The sequence below is a fragment of the Macaca nemestrina genome, chromosome 3 (genome assembly GCF_043159975.1).
Source record: "Macaca nemestrina isolate mMacNem1 chromosome 3, mMacNem.hap1, whole genome shotgun sequence".
In the NCBI taxonomy this organism is placed as follows: Eukaryota; Metazoa; Chordata; class Mammalia; order Primates; family Cercopithecidae; genus Macaca; species Macaca nemestrina.
This window is the reverse complement of record NC_092127.1, coordinates 146010476-146030348: the sequence shown is the minus strand read 5'-3', so window position 1 is coordinate 146030348 and position 19873 is coordinate 146010476. Positions and strand designations below refer to the sequence as shown.

Sequence of the window (19873 nt, the reverse complement as noted above, 5' to 3'; positions counted from 1 at the left end):
ACTACTGAAAACACAAAAATAGCCAGTCATGGTGGCAGGTACCTGTAGTCCCAGCTACTTGGGAGGCTGAGGTGGGAGGATCACTTGAACCTGGGAGGCGGAGGTTGCAGTGACCCAAGATTGCACTACCGCACTCCAGCCTGGTCAACAGAGTGAGACTCTGTCTCAAAATAAATAAAAATAAATAAAAAATAAATAAAGACCCTATCTCCAAATAAAGTCCCATTCTGAGATACTCAGAGTTTGGACTCCAGCATATAAATTTGGAGGGGGAGACACAATTCAGCCCATAACATTCACCAGGGAGACAGTTGTGCCAACCCAACAATTTGAGAGATGCCTTTCCAGGCAATGCCTTCTGGATGACTGAATGTTGCTGGTGACCTTGATGGAACATACCGAGCCCTCCTTCGAGTGACTCTCATGGGGTGGTCCTGTAGCCCTTAGAGTCCACATAGTCTACATCTCTACTTCTCACTTTTGCCTCATTACAGAGGACCACATCCCCACCCAGTCTGCTTGGTCAGCGTCCATATTTCTGCAAATCTTTAATATAATGTCTTTTATCTAGCTCTGAAGACCATGAGCTAGACGGAATTTTCCATATCCTTCTTTCCTGGTAGAATCACAAAACTCTTTTAGATATTAAATTTATTTCTTTGAAATTTTTTATTCTAATAAAAGCTGAAAGAAAATACAATAAAGACCCATATATCCTTTGCTCAGGTTCAGTGGTTGTTAACATTTGACCATATTTGCTTTCTCTTTCTCTCTCTGTCTCTCTCTTTCTCTCTCTCTCTCTCTGTTTCTTTCTCTCTCTCTCTCTCTCTCTCTCTGTCTCTCTGTGTGTGTGTGCGTATGTGTGTGTGTGTGTGTGTGTGTGTCTATGTGTCTGTCTGTTTATATTTGGCTGAGCCTTTTGAAAGTACTTTGCAGAAATCATGACACTTGCTGGGCGCAGTGGCTCACGCCTATAATCCCAGCACTTTGGGAGGCTGAGGTGGGCAGATCACAAGGTCAAGAGATCAAGACCATCCTGGCCAACCAACATGGTGAAACTTTGTCTCTACTAAAAATACAAAAATTAGCTGGGCGTAGTGGCACACGCCTGTAGTCCCAGCTACTTGGGAGGCTGAAGCAGGAGAATCACTTGAACCCAGGAGGCAGAAGTTGCAGTGAGCCAAGATCACGCCACTCAACTCCAGCCCGAGTGACAGTGAGATTCATCTCAAAAAAAAAAGAAAAAAGAAAAGACACTTCACTTTTAAATATTAATATATTAATATCCTAGAAATACAGATAGTCTCGTACATAAACAATACCATTTTTATATCTAAAAATTAATAGTAATTTGATAATATCCTCTAATTTACAGTTTATATTCAAATTTCACAAATCCCATAAATGTCTTTTATAGGTGTGTTTTTCCAGAGTAGTATCCCATCATACATTTGCGTTTGGTTATTATATCTCTTTAGTTCCCCCGCTTTTTTCCCCATAAGATTGGAATACTCCCTTATGTGTCAAGGATGCTGTTTGAGCACTTGGTTAACATGGTGAGTGCCAGGTCTCTCTATGGTAACAGTTCTTTTCTGTTTGTAATTAGTGAACAATCTGTGGAGTGATTCTTTGTCACCACTGGGAAAGAGAAAGATAGATGATATATAGATAAATCCTAGAAAAGTTCTTTAGTTTTCTTTACAAAAATAGCAAAAGAATTTATTGAGACTTTGTAAATGTTAATATCTTCATTTTATTATACATAATTCAAGGTGTTTTTTCTCAAATGTGGGTAAATATATCCCCAGAGATATGCTGTAAAAGGCTGAGTTAGGCAAAGTGCACAGGACAGATCAGAACTTACAGGAATGATTTTATGTAGTGATATTAACACAACGTAAAAACACTTTCGGCCGGGCGCGGTGGCTCAAGCCTGTAATCCCAGCACTTTGGGAGGCCGAGGCGGGTGGATCATGAGGTCAGGAGATCAAGACCATCCTGGCTAACATGGTGAAACCCCGTCTCTACTAAAAAAAATACAAAAAACTAGCCGGGCGTGGTGGCGGGCGCCTGTAGTCCCAGCTACTCGGAGGCCGAGGCGGGAGAATGGCGAACCCGGGAGGTGGAGCTTGCAGTGAGCCGAGATCGGGCCACTGCACTCTAGCCTGGGCCACACAGCAAGACTCCGTCTCAAAAAAAAAACAAAAAACAAAACAAAAAAAAACTTTCATGCTGAGACAATTGCAGATATATTAATGGAGTGAAATGTAAAATCCACACATATTTTTTAAATGAAGCATACAAATTCAAAGAAAATTTGAGCTTAGGGAGTTTAAAATAGGCTGCTTCGGACTATTTCCCTAGCCTCCCAGAAGTCCTTTTCTACTTTTCTGTCCTTAAGGGGATGGCCATAGGAAAGTGTGAGAAGTGCTGGCTTTAGAGTATGTATCTGTATTTTCTCCCTGAGGCACTGGTGGGAACCTTACTTCTAGAGTATCTAAAGGAATCGCCCCTGCTCCCATGTAAGCTACTCCAATTCTGCAGAAACCCCTCTTTGCCACTTTTCAGGGGCATGTTTGTGAAGCTATTCTGGGCTCATGTCAAATGCACTAGCTTTCTTGGTTCCTAGTCCTTATTATTATTTGCAGATTGTTCTTGGTCTTTTTTAATGAAATTTGTTCAATGTTTGACTTAAGTATCATTTATTAGTTGATGTTTTACAAAGTTTTCTCCCTTCAATACTCAACTAGGCAATGCAGGCAGCCTGTTGTCTCTGTTATCCAGGAATCACACCTTGCTGTAAAGTATGCTTTTCCTTTATCGACCTTCCCTGTCCTTGCAGCCCAACAGATGGCTGATCCAGGAACACATGTTACAACAAGTTGCCATCGTTGGGGTCATCTGCCCCTTTGGGAAGGGAGCTTAATTGGGCTCCAAGGTGAAAATGTATTTCCCTTACTTACAATACTTTAACCAGTGCTGAATTATCCAACAGTCAGACAAAGTATGCATTTGACCAGTGTTAAAGGTAAACTAAGGCACAATAAACTTTTAAAGAGTTTATTTGAGCAAACAGTGATTTGTGAATCAGGAAACACCAAATCAAAGCTGGTTTGGGCTCTGCCAAGGGGATGCAAGAGGAAGTCTTTTATAGGGTGCACATGAAGGTAAAGTGTCTTAATTTTGTGTTGCTTCACAGAATACCACAGAATGAGTAATTAATTTATAAAGTAAAGAAATTTATTTCTCACAGTTCTGGAAACTAGAAAATCCAGTATCAAGGTGCCAGCACCTGGCGAGGGCCTTCTTGCTGCATCACCCCATGGCAGAGGGTGGAAGGGCAAGCCAGCCAGCTTGCAACCTCAAGCATTAATCCATTCATGAGGGTGGAGCCCTCCTAGTCTAATCACCTCCCAGACATTCCACCTCTTGACATCGTTGCATTGGGGATTAAGTTTCCTACAAATGTTCTTGGGGAAACACATTCAAACTGTAGCATAAAGCGAAGGAAATATTTGATTGGTTACAGTTACACAGTTGTCTTCTTTGATCTTTCCTACTGGAAATTTCCTAGTTAGTTACCTATATATTAGATGGTGGCTTCTGATTGGCTGAACTTAAGTTTCATTTTACTTTAATGTAGACATTTACCAAACAAATAACCCCAAGCTAAGTTTCACTTACCTTTTCAAATCAAGCATGGTCAGCGTTGCCTCCATGGCTTAACTGGCTTTGTTTGCTCAGGAATTCTTCAAGCCTGGTCTCCATTTTAATTTTTAACACCAGTAACAAAGCAGAAGGATCCAAAAATTATTTTTTGTGAGATAATTAAACATTCCCTCAAAGCATAAAATTTGTCAGCCTAGGCAAAGTAAGAACTTTGTCTGACCACCTTATACTTATTTTATGAGTTGCTGTAGTTTTAATTTGTAATTACATACCTGGAGAAGAAGGGAGAAATCATCTCTTCAGTGCTCAAGGTTTCTACTGGTCTTAGTGGGTCTCTGGGCCATGCGTGTCCTGACACCACTGCCAGGCATCCCCCCATTGCTGGCAACAGCTCAGGTCCATCCTGGCATGATCACTCTCTGGCATGCACTGAAACCATTAGAAAAGCCACAATTTTGGGAACATATCTACATTTCTCTTAATTGTAGTCCTTTGTTGGGAATAGACTTGTGGTCTATCACCTTTGGGGTTACCATACTTAGGTACTTCTAACAATGAGAACTAAGCTCAGAGTTCACGGCCACCTTTGTTCCTGACCATGGAAAAGGGAGTATGGCAGTGGCTGAGAATTAAGCTCTAGAACAGTTTTCCAAACTGGATCCAGAACCTTGGATGGGGGAGTAATACATCTTTGTTTTCACTCACCTTAAAATAAAATTTAGCATTTTGCTTAATTATGAGTGTAGGCAAGGAACCCCAGTAGTTTTAACAAAACCCATGACTTTCCGCTAGTAGAAATCACAGATATTTTCAGAGCCAATTCGACTGTTAGACATGCCTTGAAATATCATTTCACTCACTACTGCTTCAAAATTATTGAAGTTTTTTGACCCCTGATAGGTACACAGTCTTCTTGTAGTCAATGCTATTGAGCAATTATCAGCCTATTTCTCCCGTGTTTTATATTGCTCATTCAAAGACATACATTGTTTCTCTATAATTCCATGTCTACAAAGTTCTCTGTCCATTTATTTAAGAAGAGAAAGCTAAGTACATGTGGAGACACTTAAAACTCTTTCAACAACTATTTCTGTCATAATGGCATCAAAACTGAACCATGAATTCACAGTCATATCCTTTTTAATGTAAGTTGTATTGGTTTGAGACTAGCCAGGCCAACATGGTGAAACCCCATCTCTATTAAAAATACAAAAATTAGCCAGGCATGTGATCCCAGGTATTCAAGAGGCTGAGATAGGAGAATTTCTTGAACCCGGGAGGCGGAGGTTGCAGTGAGCCGAGATCATACCACGGCACACCAGTCTGGGCGATAGAGCAAGACTCCGTCTCAAAAACAAAAAAAAGAAAATTAGAGTTGAACTTTAAAAGTCTTAGATAATTCTGGTGTTTCCTTGAGAGAAGCCTTGAAAAATGAGATATGAAAGCTGTCATTTCATTTGCAACAAAATATCTTTGTAAAACAAGATTTTTAACACTTGTAATTATCAAAACAAAAAATAAAATAGACAATGCCTAAGATGACATGCATATTGCGTTGTTGTTTTAAAATGTAGGTTTTCATATTATTTAGGTATGGCAAGACCAACAGATCATGAGATGACTGCCATTGATGCGACAGTTGGTTATATTCACAGATCCCAAGAGAAGGGGATGCACCATGCCATGGGGGCTGAGGGATGTGACATGTAGAACACTGGGGTCAGTCAGGAGGCAGAGACAGGGGAATACATGGGCAAGAGCCTTTTGTGGTCTCCTTGAGAAGGAAGAGAGTGAGCAGCAGGGTAAGTAGGCCTCGCATTGACTGGCTTGAATAATTTCAGTGGGCTCTAAGGTGGAGGGACTGTCTCTAGTTGTCAGGGGCCAGGTACCAAGCCCTGGGGTGATTAGGCCAGGCAGACAGTGGCCTAGAGTGTAAGAAAGTAATAAAGGAGGTGATTGAAGCCAGGCACAGTGGCGCACACCTGTAATCCAGCACTTTGGGAGGCTGGGGTGGGCAGATCAGTTGAGCTCCAGGAGTTCAAGACCAGCCTGGGCAACATGGCAACGCCCCGTCTCTACTAAAAATACAGAAATTAGCCAGGCATGCAGTGAACTTAAATCACTCTACTGCACTCCAGCCTAGGCAACGGAGTGAGACCCTGCCTCAAAAAAACAAAAAAAACAAAAAAGACCAGCTGGTTTGCATATGAAACCCATGCTCCCAGGTGGGTGAGTCATTTATTATCTCTAGGTTTTGACTAGCCCTGGGAATGGCAGTCTCTCTAGGGTCACAAGGCCCCAGATGTCAAATATCAAATACAGATACCAGAGAATGTGGTTATTACACTTGATAAAGTTCGTCCCACTTTCTAATCTTCTTATTCAAGCCAAGGAACAAAGCCTTCATGCCAATATGTCTTAAAATACAAAATCTAACTTTAATTTGCCTATATTTCAGACATGCCTTCTCACTAAGACCATATATATATATATCCCAAATTTATTTTATTTTAATAGGTTGACATGTGTTAATATAATACATCTGGATATAATAATCCTCGGTATTTTTTGTTGTGTGTTTTTTTCTTGTTTTTTGTTTGTTTGTTTGTTTGTTTGTTTGTTTGTTTGTTTTTGTTTGAGACAGAGTGTTGCTCTGTCGCCCAGGCTGGAGTGCAGTGGCGTGATCTTGGCTCACTACAACCTCTGCCTCCTGGGTCCGAGTGATTTTCCTGCCTCAGTCTCCTGAGTAGCTGGGATTACAGGCACACACCACCACGCCCAGCTAAATTTTGTACTTTTAGTAGAGACAGGGTTTCATCGTGTTGGCCAGGCTGGTCTCCAACTCCTGACCTCAAGTGATCTGCCTGCTTCGGTCTCCCAAAGTGCTGGGATTACAGGTGTGAGCTACCACACCCAGCCTATGTGGTGCTTTTGGTAAGGGGGCAGATACAAACATGTTAGGTTTCATCACATTTGTTAAGATATTAACACAAATGACATAAGCATAAGAACCAAATACGGGGCCAAAACATCCGTAGCAGGGAAATGCATAATCCAGCAACCTTCTCACCCACAAAATCTCAGGCCTGATGGTTTGCATTTTCAATGCATTGGCCACCTGTTACACAGTATGCAGGTGACTATCGTGGAAGATGAGTTGGACTGGAAAAGATTAAAACCCCTTTCTTCCAGCCACCTGCTTCTGACCAGGTGTTCCTTCCTGCCAATGCGGTGCAAAAAGGAAGAGGCAGACAAGGACTGCAGTTACTCTGTTATCATGTGATCGGTAACACATGAATCACATTTGACAGAGGGCTTGTGCTATCCAGGAATCCAGTGACCATTCAGAGTCAGCATGGACACCTGAGAGTCAGGAATCGCTTGCTGCCTCCATTTGTTAGTTCCCCTGAGTCTGGAGACCAGAAAGGCGGGATCTGGAATGGGCGAGTGCAGTGTTTTCTCATATTCTGACTTGGAGTCAGGACACAGGTAGAAACTGCTGGTTCCACTTCAGTAGAGAGCCTCTCCCCCAGCTGGCCCCTTTGCCCTGGCATGTCCAGCACACAAAGGAGGACATCATTAATATAAACGAGGGGACAGCATCTGTTGCCAGAGAGACTTAATTAGTCCCCAGCTGAGACGGTGCCACAGACACATTGCATGTTAGTTGTGATTTCCCAGAAACAATGAGGGAAGACCGAAAACACGTTGTTCCTCCACAGCCCCGCCCTCCCCTGCAACCGCACTGTCAATTCTGGGTTGTAGTTTTTCAAAACAGTACTGGAGAGTTTGATCTGAAATCTCTTGATTAGTACTGGAATGAAAATGAATTAAAATTAAGCAAATGGTACATGGGATCTCTTGGTACTGTTTCTTACCAACTGCATGTGAATCTACAATTACCTCAAAATAAAAAGTTTAATTTTAAAAAATAAAATATCAAATACAGATACCAGAGAATGTGGTTATTACACTTGATAAAGTTCGTCCCACTTTCTAATCTTCTTATTCAAGCCAAGGAACAAAGCCTTAGTGCCAATATGTCTTAAAATACAAAATCTAACTTTAATTTGCCTATATTTCAGACATGCCTTCTCACTAAGACCATATATATATATCCCAAATTTATTTTATTTTAATAGGTTGACATATTATTTATCACTGCATAGCAAATTACTTCAACACAAGTGATTAAAAACAGCAAACATTTATTACCTGCGGTTTTGGAAGGCAAGTGCAGCTTAGCCACGTGGTTCTGGGTCCGGCTGTGTCACATGGCTGTAACAAGGTGTCAGCCAGGGCCTCGGTTCTCTAAGGCCACACAAAGTGGGGATCTGCTTCCAAGCTCCCTCACGTGGTTGTTGGAAGGCCTCAGGTCTTAGACACATGGACCTCTCCACCTCACAGCTGCCTTAGGACGTGGCAGCTGGCTTCTTCCAGAGGGAGCAACTCAAGAGAGAGCGAGAGAAAGCATTCAAGAAGCCACAATATCTCTGGAACCTCATCTCAGAATTGGCATCCCATCATTTCTCCCATCTGTTCATCAGAAGTGAGTCACTAGGGTCCAGCCCCAACTCAAAGGGAGGAGATAACATGAAGGAATAAATGCCATGAGTGGGGACCACCTTCGAGGCTGCCTACCACAGTTGAAAACTATACTTCGGTATTTCAAGGCCAGGTGTGATGGCTCACGCCTGTAATCCCAGCACTTTGGGAGGCCGAGGCGGGTGGATCACTTGGGGCCAGGAGTTTGAGACCAGCCTGCACAACATGGAGAAACCCCCTCCCTACCAAAAATACAAAAATTAGCCAGGCATAGTGGCGTGTGCCTGTAGTCCCAGCTACTCAGGAGGCTGAAGCAGAAGAATCGCTTGAACCTGGGAGGTGGAGGTGGAGGTGGCAGTGAGCTGAGATCGTACCACTGCCTGCCAGCCTGGGTGACAGAGAATTGCTTTTCTTTGTACTATGTATTTTATCTTTTGCATTTGAAAATCATATTCTGAGAAGAGGTCCAAAGCCTTCACCAGCTGTATATAACACAGATAAAGAGTCCCTGCTTCAATGCCAGACAGATTTGGGTCCAAACCCTGCCTCACCCACCAGCCATGTGGACCTTGAGCAATGACTTCACCTTTGCAGGCATCGGTTGCTCCAGCAATAAAATGGACATAATACCACCATGTACCGTAGACCTGTTGTAAGGGTTAAATGAGATCATGCAAAACATTAACATTCTGCCCAGAATATATTAACAAATGGTAGTTATTATCAGTTTAGAAAAGAACGTACCTAAATTTCATATGTATGCATAGTGTTCTACTTCACATGATTATAGAAGCCGGGGATCATGTTTATTAGTGGTTGGGTTCTACTCTTTCTTCCGTTGTATATTTTAAATATCTTAACAAACGTGATGAAACCTAACGTGTTTGTATCTGCTCCCTTACCAAAAGCACCACATAGGCTGGGTGTGGTAGCTCACACCTGTAATCCCAGCACTTTGGGAGACCGAAGCAGGCAGATCACTTGAGGTCAGGAGTTGGAGACCAGCCTGGCCAACACGATGAAACCCTGTCTCTACTAAAAATACAAAATTTAGCTGGGCGTGGTGGTGTGTGCCTGTAATCCCAGCTACTCAGGAGACTGAGGCAGGAAAATCACTTGGACCCAGGAGGCAGAGGTTGTAGTGAGCCAAGATCACGCCACTGCACTCCAGCCTGGGCGACAGAGCAACACTCTGTCTCAAACAAAAACAAACAAACAAACAAACAAACGAACGAACAAAAAACAAGAAAAAAACACACAACAAAAAATACCGAGTATTATTATATCCAGATGTATTATATTAACACAAATGACATAAGCATAAGAACCAAATACTGGGCCAAAACGTCCGTAGCGGGGAAATGCATAATCCAACAACCTTCTCACCCACAAAATCTCAGGCCTGATGGTTTGCATTTTCAATGCATTGGCCACCTGTTACACAGTATGCAGGTGACTATCGTGGAAGATGAGTTGGACTGGAAAAGATTAAAACCCCTTTCTTCCAGCCACCTGCTTCTGACCAGGTGTTCCTTCCTGCCAATGCGGTGCAAAAAGGAAGAGGCAGACAAGGACTGCAGTTACTCTGTTATCATGTGATCGGTAACACATGAATCACATTTGACAGAGGGCTTGTGCTATCCAGGAATCCAGTGACCATTCAGAGTCAGTGTGGACACCTGAGAGTCAGGAATCGCTTGCTGCCTCCATTTGTTAGTTCCCCTGAGTCTGGAGACCAGAAAGGCGGGATCTGGAATGGGCGAGTGCAGTGTTTTCTCATATTCTGACTTGGAGTCAGGACACAGGTAGAAACTGCTGGTTCCACTTCAGTAGAGAGCCTCTCCCCCAGCTGGCCCCCTTTGCCCTGGCATGTCCAGCGCACAAAGGAAGACATCATTAATATAAATGAGGGGACAGCATCTGTTGCCAGAGAGACTTAATTAGTCCCCAGCTGAGACGGTGCCACAGACACATTGCATGTTAGTTGTGATTTCCCAGAAACAATGAGGGAAGACCGAAAACACGTTGTTCCTCCACAGCCCCGCCCTCCCCTGCAACTTCACTCTCAATTCTGGGTTGTAGTTTTTCAAAACAGTACTGGAGAGTTTGATCTGAAATCTCTTGATTAGTACTGGAATGAAAATGAATTAAAATTAAGCAAATGGTACATGGGATCTCTTGGTACTGTTTCTTACCAACTGCATGTGAATCTACAATTACCTCAAAGTAAAAAGTTTAATTTTAAAAAATCAAGCTACTCAGAATTTACTGCGACAGGAAGAAAGAAAGAAACTGAAAAGATGGAGGAGGAAGAGGAGGGAAAGAAAGTCGTATTCTGAAAATCAACTTTCCGTTTTTTTCTTAAATGAATTTCCTCAATCAAGCTATACCTATCCAAATGATGTTCTGTGCCTGGTGAAAGGTTGTGGAACAGAAAATGACACCTGCTCTTTTCCTCTCCTTTCCCCTGACCAATCTGACAAGATCCTTAATAGCAACTGTAAAGAGTATCTCTGGTATTATAAATGAGAGCTGGTTAAGGCTGCCCGCAGTGGCTCAGGCCTATCATCCCAGAACTTTGGGAGGCTGAGACTGGAGGATCAATTGTACCCAGGAGTTTAAGACCAACCTAGGTAACATAAGAAGACCCCATCTCTACAAAAAAATGTTTTTTTAATTATCCAAGTGTGGCGGTGTGCGCCCATAGTCCCAGCGACTTGGGAGACTGAGGCAGGAGGATCACTTGAGCCTGGGAGGTCAAGGCTACAGTGAGCTATGATCGCACTACTGCACTCTAGTCTGGGTGACAGAGTGAGGCCCTGTCTCAAAAAAATAAAAATAAAGAGAGCTGGTCAGAGTTGCTGCCTCCCCTCCAGAGAGGACAGAGAAGATACACTTTTCATGATAAATCCTTTTAGACTTCTAAATTTTGTAGTGTGTATATATATTACCTAGTCTCAAAATATTATTCCTCAAATCTTACATAAGGTCTAGCTCAAACAAGGCCTTCTTGATTAAGCCTTTCCCATTTTACCACTTAGAATTCACCACTAACAAAGGGGTAGTGCTCAAGCCTGGCTGCACATAGAAAAACCTGAGAGCTTTTTAAAAGATGCCCAAACTCAGCGTCCTCCCCAGACCAGTGGACTGAGAATCTTGGAGGGGAGGAGGTCAATCTGGGTATTTTTCAAAGCTCCTCAGGTAATGTTAATATGTACTTGGGGTTGAGAACTTTTGCCCTGACCCTTTATGGAGTCCATATTTAAGCACTCACCCTACGAGTAAACTGAGTGATTGATTAAAAAGTCAAAAACACTTTCACACCTTTTTTCTCATTTTGTCTCCACCACAACAACATGTAAACTGGGCTTCATTTTCCCACAGCACAGAGGAGGAAGTGGAGAGTTGACCTGCTAGAAGTTACCAAGGTCCCTTTGAGATCTTCTGTTCTGCACTTCCTTGTATTTGATCATCTCCCCTGAGATTAACAGATTTTGCTCTCCCCACTCAGAGCCCAGTATCGTACCTTTCTTTCAAGTAGTTCAACTTCAATAACCAACACAGTGAAAAATGAGTAGCTCAGCAGGACACTAGGAAGTCACTCCCAGCGACAGAACCCCACAGGGTGGTTCAGCTTCCTCAGAGATTTCTCACATTGTGGGTAACAGTTCATGTTCCTGTTTCTCTCACTTCTTGTTTACCCCTATCAAAATCAATTCAGTTGCATGTTTGAAATGCATTTTCCCAAGCCCCAGATTAATCAGGATCCCTGGGGGTGGTGTTCAAGGATATTTTGTGTGTATGTGTGTATCTGTGGGAAAATATACGTGAAATTCACCATCTCAGCCCATTTTGTGTGTGATTTAAGCAACAAATATTCATTTTCTCACGGTTCTGGAGGCTGGAAGTCTGCAATCAGAGCAGCAGCATGGTCAGGTGAGGGTCCTCTTCCCGGCTGGCAGGGGCCCACCATCTCAAGGTGTCCTCACTTGACCTATTTGGCCTTTGTAGAAGACAGGCAGATCTGGAGAACGAGAGATGACTATAAACTTAATCACGTGGTGGCCTCAATTGTAACTGCTATTCCTGATGTGGACTCATTCTGTAACAATCAGCCCAGCCCCTGGTGCCTAGCAGGCAGCTATTGGTAGGCGAAGGCTTTCTTCTCCATCCCTGCATCTTTTCTTCTCCATCCCTGCATCTTGTGGCTCACTAACATGCACGTGAGCCTGGCATGCCAGGGCCACATGCTGCACCAGTGGCTGGGCTTCCAGCGAGGTACAGAGAGGGGGCACAAGCCTTTCAGGGGGAGAAAGGGGCAGGGAGGGCCTCTAGTGACACCACGTCAGGATCCTCCCACTGCACCCAGGCCTTGGAGTGGGCCCACCTGCCCAGGACCCATCTTAACCATTTTTAAGTGTACCATTCAGTGGCATTCACTCACATGTTGTGCTGTCATCACCACCATCTATCTCCAGAACTTTTTAATCTTCCCATACTGAAATGCTTATTAAACAACTTCCTATTACCCCTCCCCAGCCCCTGTTAACCACCATTCCGCTTTCTGTTTCTAGGAGTTTGACTACGTCATTAGATCGCTGCGAAAGTAATTGTGGTTTCGATATTTAAAAAAAAAAAAATGGCAAAAGCTGCAATGAATTTTTTTTTTTACTTTTTTTTTTTTGAGACAGAGTTTCGCTCTTGTTGCCCAGGCTGGAGTGCAATGGCACAATCTCAGCTTACTGCAACCCCCGCCTCCTGAGGTCAAGTGATTCTCCTGCCTCAGTCTCCTGACTAGCTGATTACAGGCATGCACCACCACGCCCACGTAATTTTGTATTGTTAGGAGAGACGGGGTTTCTCTATGTTGGTCAGGCTGGTCTTGAACTCCCGACATCAGATGATCCGTCTGCCTCTGCCTCCCAAAGTGCTGGGATTACAGGCATGAGCCACTGTACCCAGCCTGCCTATTTTTTAATTGAATTATTTGTTTTTATGTGGTTGAGTTGGAGAAGTTCTTTATATATACTGGATATTAACTCCTTATCAGATCTATGGTTTACAGATATTTGCTCCCATTCTGCAGGCTGCCTTTCCACTCTGTTGATTGTTTCCTTTCCTGCTCAGAAGTTTTTGCAGTCCCATTTGTCTATTTTTGCTTTTGTTGCCTGTGCTTTTGTGTCATACGCTAGACACCATTGCCAAATCCAATGTCATGAAGATTTCCTCCTGTATTTTCTTCTAAGAGTTTTATAGCTTCAGGTCTTACATTTAAGTCTTTAATACATTTTCAGTTAATTTTTGTACATTCAAGAGTCCAATGTCATTCTTTTGGAGGTGGATATCCAGTTTTCCCAATTCCATTTGTTGAGAAACTATCCTTTCCCTGTTGTGCTGTCTTGACACTCTTGTCGAAGATCATTTGATGATATACATGAGAGTTTATTTCTGGGCTCCTTATTCTGTCCCATTGGTCTATATGTCTGTCTTTATGTCAGTGACATTCTGTTTTAATTACTCTACCTCTGTAATGCTTTAAAATCAGGAAGTGTGAGGCTTCCAGCCTTGTTTTCCTTTCTCAAGATGTTTCAGCTATTTTTGAGATTCTATATGGATTTTAGTACTTTTTTCTATTTCTGTAAAGAATGACATTGGAATCTTTGATTAGCATTGCATTGGATCTGTATATTGCTTTGTGTAGTATGGATATTTTAATGCTTCCAATCCATGAACATGAGATGTCTTTCTGTTTATTTGTGTCTTCTTTAATTTCATTTAGCAATGTTTTACAGTTTGCTGTATGCCTTTCACTTTCTTAGGTAAGTATTTTATTTATTTGATGCTATTGTAAATGGGATTGTTATATTAATTTTTTTCATATTAATCATTGTCAGTCTTTAAAAATGCAGTTGATTTTTGTGCGCTGAATTTGTATCCTCCAACTTTCGCTAAATTTATTAGTTCTAACAGCTTTTTATTTTTCTGGAATATTTCAGATTTTCTACATATAAGGTTATATTATTTGCAAAGATACATAATTTTTTTCTTCCTTTCTAATTTGAGTGCTTTTTATTTCTTTTTCTTACCTAATTGTTTGGGCTAGTACTACCAGTAGTATGCTGAGTAGAAATGTAGAATGTCTTGTTTCTGATCTTGAAAGAAAGGCTTCAGTTTTTCACCACTGAGTATGATTATTAGCTATAGCCTTTATCATATCAAGATAACTTCCTTCCATTTCTAATTTACTGAATGAGACACAGCTGAGTCTGTACCTGCTCCTATACCTACTCCTGTACCTGTTCTCAGAAAAAGCCAGCTACGGGTGAAGAGACAGTGTGGAGAGAGGCCCACCAAAAACCTCACAGGTTTCAGAGCTTTCTAGTGCTGAGTGGTCAAGTGTCCCTCTGGTCTGCTTATCACTTCCTCTATCTGACGCTTCCTCAGAAATCACTGTCTTCCCTCATTGAAGACTAGGAGAAAGAGAGTGAACAGTGTACCAAGTGCTGACATGCATTATCTTGTTGAAGCCTCACTAAGTATTACTATCCCCATTTTGTAGATGAGAGAAGTGAGGCTCATAAAGTTTAAGCAACTGGCACAACCAGCGTCAAATAAGTGGACAATTAGAAGCGGTGGAGATTGGACCCCAAAGTGAATCTCTCCAGACATAATACCCAGGTTCTTCCCACTGTAGCTACTTCTCTCATTCATTCAACAAATGCCTACTACGTGCCTTTCCCTGTGCTAGGAGCTCAGAGAACTACAAAGAAAAGCAAGATATGGCACCTGCATTCAAGGAAACCACTGCTAAGAGAGGATATAAATGCCAAATCTGTAATTATAACAGATAGAAAAAAGTGCTACGGGGTGTAAACACTATGGGAGCACAGACAAGAAGGGATTCTGGGGTATGAGTTGAGATCCGCTCACCCAAAGCAATGTCCAGTCCTGCAAGTTCCATTTATGGTAAGTACCCTATACAGGTGTACCATTTTTAATATTTTATACTGTATTTGTATTGTACTTTCCTATGTTTAAATACACAAATACCATTGTGTTATAGTTGCCTAGAGTATTCAGTATAGTAACATGCTCTATAGGTTTGTACCTAGGAGAAATAGGCTATATCATATAGCCTAGGTGTGTTGTAGGCTATACCATGTAGGTTTGTGTAAGTGCACTCTATGATGTTCACACAAGGATGAAATTGCTTACCAATGCATTTTTCAGAGTGTATTCCTGTTGTTAAACGATGCATGACTATATTATCATCATTATTATCCTCTGATCAAACTCTCCAATGCCTTCCACTCTGACTAGATAAAAGCTGAAGTCTTTACAATGGCCTATGAAACCCAACATCAGGGGTGTCCCATCTTTTGGCTTCCCTGGGTCACATTGGAAGAATAATAGTCTTGGGCCACACATAAAATACACTAACTCTAATGATAGCTGATGAGCTAAAAGAAAAAAAATTCTCATAATGTTTTAAGAAAGTTTACATATTTGTGTTGGCCGCATTCAAAGCCATCCTGGACTGCATGAGGCCTGTGGGTACCCGCAGGTTGGAAAAGCTTGCCCTACATATTCTGCCCCCAGTTATCTCCTGTTTCTCTCACTCATGTTTTCTCTACTTAAGCCATCCTGACCTCTTTGCTCTTCCTTGAAAGTGCCAGGCATGCTCCCACTTCAGGACCTTTGCACATGCAGTACCTTGCCTGGGGGGCTCTTCCCCAGGTCTCTGCCTGACTCACTTTTTTTCTTACCTAATTGTTTGGGCTAGTACTACCAGTACTATGCTGGTGACATCTCCACATTCCTGCTCAAATGTCACTTTCCCTGACTACCCTATCAAAAATTGCAAATGACCAGGCGTGGTGGCTCAAGCCTGTAATCCCAGCACTTTGGGAGGCTGAGACGGGCAGATCACAAGGTCAGGAGATCGAGACCATCCTGACTAACACAGTAAAACCCCGTCTCTACTAAAAAATACAAAAAACTAGCCAGGCAAGATGGCGGGCGCCTGTAGTCCCAGCTACTCGGGAGGCTGAGGCAGGAGAATGGCGTAAACCTGGGAGCTTGCAGTGAGCTGAGATCTGGTCACTGCACTCCAGCCTGGGCGACGGAGGGAGACTCCATCTCAAAAAAAAAAAAAAAAAAAAAAAAAAAAATTGCAAACAACCCCACTCCAATACTTCCCTATTGTATTTTTCTCCATATTTTCTATTACCATCTAATATGCCTATTTATCTGTTTCCCTTACTTAAGCTCTACCAGGGCAGAATTTTTGCCTGTTTCATTTGCTTCTGTAACCCCAGTATCTACAACAGTGCCTGACACAGGGTAGGTGTTCAATAACTGTTTATTCATTATATCAGTTAATTAATTAATGGCAAGTCTGCACTGACACTCCAACATCTCTAGCTTTATTAAATGTCTCTCATAACTGTGGTGATTATTTCTGTATTGGCAGACATGCATTTCATCCATTACGTCCAATATGCAAACATTCTGTTGGAGACAGACACAGTGACATATGAGACACAGCAGTCCCTTGTCTCCAAGAAGCTGTAGTTTGACCATAAACGGAATATCTGAAATTGAGACAGTTCTCAAAAGTCTGGAAACCATGGTTCCCGGTATCTCAGACTGGAGTCTGCAGAAAGAGCAGCAGAGAAAAAGTCTTTGCCATGTCTTCATAACTAAGTGTCTGGTCCAGTGGTCCACGGAGCATGTTGTTCGTTCTGGCCCTGAGAACATCTAGTGAAGATGGCTAACGTTCATATAGTTCAGTGAAATAAATACTAGCTAATTAACAACCAGGTACACCATGCAAATATCTGAAGAAACCTGCTCCCTGGTTTTAATAGAGGAGTGAGTTCTTGCCTGTGTTACTGTTAACTTTTGCAATTGTGTCTTGTTAATGCTTTCCTGTCAATTTTTCCCATGATTGTGTCAATTTAGGGGAAGAGAGCAGAGTAGACATCATTTTCTCAAGATTTACATCAAGTCGAATGGCATTTTTTTCCCCTCACAAACAGGACCATACTTGTCCTTTCCTTTGCTTAAAGTAGCATAACATAGTAAGTGATAGGTCAGGTGTTACCTCCTTGCCCAGGTGTTAATTCTCATTTTTGCACCAAATTGGCTATATTTAAGCAGAAACCTCATAGAGGGTGTGTTTCACACTGTGCACATACTAAAGCCGGTTTCAGCTGGTGTGTGTGCCCACAATTCAGTTTAATCCACCTGGGCAGGAACCACATCCTCCCACAGAACAAAACCAACTTGAATGGCTGCAGTCAAGAGGGTCCTGAAACTGTTTTCAGAAGGAAAATTCTTGTCTGTCACGCCCTCCACCACCCCCACCCACACCCACAACTCAGCCTAGGTGGGGTTCTTGCGTTTCATTCTCCCAAAGCACCCCTTTGCAGTACTTAGCATGTCTGTAGTTGTGTGTTCGATTGTGATTATCTGCCTTCCCTCACTATAGTGTCAGCTCAGTAAGGGACTGTATTTTCGCACTTGCTGCAGCATTCAAATGCCTTGCTCAGTAAGTGTGCAATACACATGCGCATTGATGAGTGACTGACAACTTTCTAGCTGTGCCAAATGTATGGGGACATAAAGAGGATCTCCATATTTAACCAGAACACCCACCTTTAATCCAAACTCTGCCCCCTTCTAGCTTTGTGACTCTGGAAGTCCTTCAGCCTCTCTGAGCTTCTATGTCTTCATCTGCAAAATAAAAATGATAATGATATTCTCCTCTGAGGCATTTCTAAGGAGTAAATAAGACTGGCTTCTAAGTGCTTAGTAGACATTCAGTGGTCATAAGACAGATTCATTTAAATGGCAAACATGTTAAGCACTAATGTTACAAAATAACTGTATAGTGGCAAATGAGATTTTAAAATTGAGGATATGGTCATCTATGTCTTTGCCATTTAAAATAAAGTTGAGGGAAAAAAGGATACCCATAAGCATGTAGGAAATTGTGGAAGTGGCCGCAAATAAACACGTATTTATTGTCTGCTTTATATTTTCTAGACTACAAGTGCCTTGTGCCAGAGATCTTACTTTATTTTTGAGAGGCGAATCCAGCCTAGGCACAGTCGAAACATATTAACTAAATGGATGACCACCTGACCTATATCATTTCTACATTCCCTCCAGCTGTTAATCTGCCCACTCCTTCAAGCACAAGGCATTTGGCTAATACCTGGGAATTAAATTGCTTTACCTGGATTCAAACAGTCTTATGATGTTTATGAATCCAGCCCTGAATACTGCTTTCTCTTTGTTTAAGGTTGTATGGAAGCTACTGATTCTGTGGATTAGCCAAAAGACTGCCCTAATTCTATGGGTACCTAGTGACTCTGGATTCTGACTTCCCAGGGATGTGGTAAGGTCACCCACCACCCGGGCAGGTGAGGACAGAGACAGACCCTCTCATACTGTTTTATATTGTTTAATACTCAGTGCCTGTTTTAAGAAAAAAACAAGGAAGTAAAACCAAAGACAGGCAGCCTGGTGCCAGGCCCAAAACCAGGCCTGGGCCTGCCTGGCCTGGACCTGTAGTTAAAAATCAACTCATAACGTAGAAACCGATATTATTCATAGATTCCAGGCATTGTATAAAACAACGTAGTGAAACTCCCAGCCCTGTTTTGTTTCTCTCTGAACACCGGTGCATGCAACCCCTGTCATGTTTCATGTGAAATCTTTAGTGTTGTGAGCCCTTAAAAGGGACAGAAATTGTGCACTCGGGGAGCTCGGATTTTAAGGCAGTAGTTTGGCGATGCTCCCAGCTGAATAAAGCCCTTCCTTCTACAACTCAGTGTCTGAGAGGTTTTGTCTGTGGCTCGTCCTGCTACATAGGGACCAGTCCAAAAAAAAATAAAAGTAGGACCGGGCGCGGTGGCTCATGCCTGTAATCCCAACACTTTGGGAGGCCGAGGCCGGCAGATCACCTGAGTCTGGTAGTTCAAGACCAGCCTGACCAACATGGAGAAACCCCATAAAAATACAAAATTATCCGGGTGTGGTGGTGCATGCCTGTAATCCCAGTTACTCGGGAGGCTGAGGCAGGAGAATCTCTTGAACCTGGGAGGCAGAGGTTGCGGTGAGCCAAGATCATGCAACTGCACTCCAGCCTGGGCAACAAGAGTGAAACTCCATCTCAAAAAATAAATAAGCAAGTAAGTAAATAAATAAATAAATAAACAAATAAAAGTAACCATCAGGATGGTTGTCGGCCTCGGGGAGGAGGAAAGGGGGAGTTGTGGTTTTCTGGGTACAGCATTTCAGTTTTGCAAGATGAAAAGGTTCTGGAGATTGGTGGCACAACAGTATAAGTTTACTTAATATTAGTGAGCTATACACTAAAAATGATTAAGGTAAATTTTTTGTATTTTCTACCATAATTTTAAAAATGTAACTATCAGAGATTCTACAATACACTGAGGAAGCCACCATGAAATAAAGATGCTGTATTTTATTTTGTGGTCGTGTATGGAAAACTTGGGGTGTCCTTCACTCCAGAATTCTTGCAAACATAAGAACAGGTCTGTAGGACCAAATAGGAATAAAATATCTTCCAAATATTTCACATTGCAAAGATGAAAACTGAGCTTACAAAATGACTGTCTACACTGTA

General features: G+C 42.3%; 1 long non-coding RNA gene across 2 annotated transcripts; it reads right to left on the bottom strand.

Moving 5' to 3' along the window:
- Positions 1 to 1368: 1368 nt before the first annotated feature.
- Positions 1369 to 9377, bottom strand: LOC105496863 (uncharacterized). Of its 2 annotated transcripts, none has more exons than XR_011621291.1 (3): positions 7885 to 9377; positions 3685 to 4098; positions 1369 to 1638 (listed from the first exon to the last, which is right to left on the bottom strand). It is a non-coding gene; the product is annotated as an uncharacterized lncRNA (long non-coding RNA). The 2 variants fall into 2 exon arrangements; XR_011621290.1 differs by lacking the exon at positions 1369 to 1638 and having other exon boundaries at positions 2272 to 3757; positions 3942 to 4098.
- Between the last annotated feature and the right edge of the window lie 10496 nt (positions 9378 to 19873).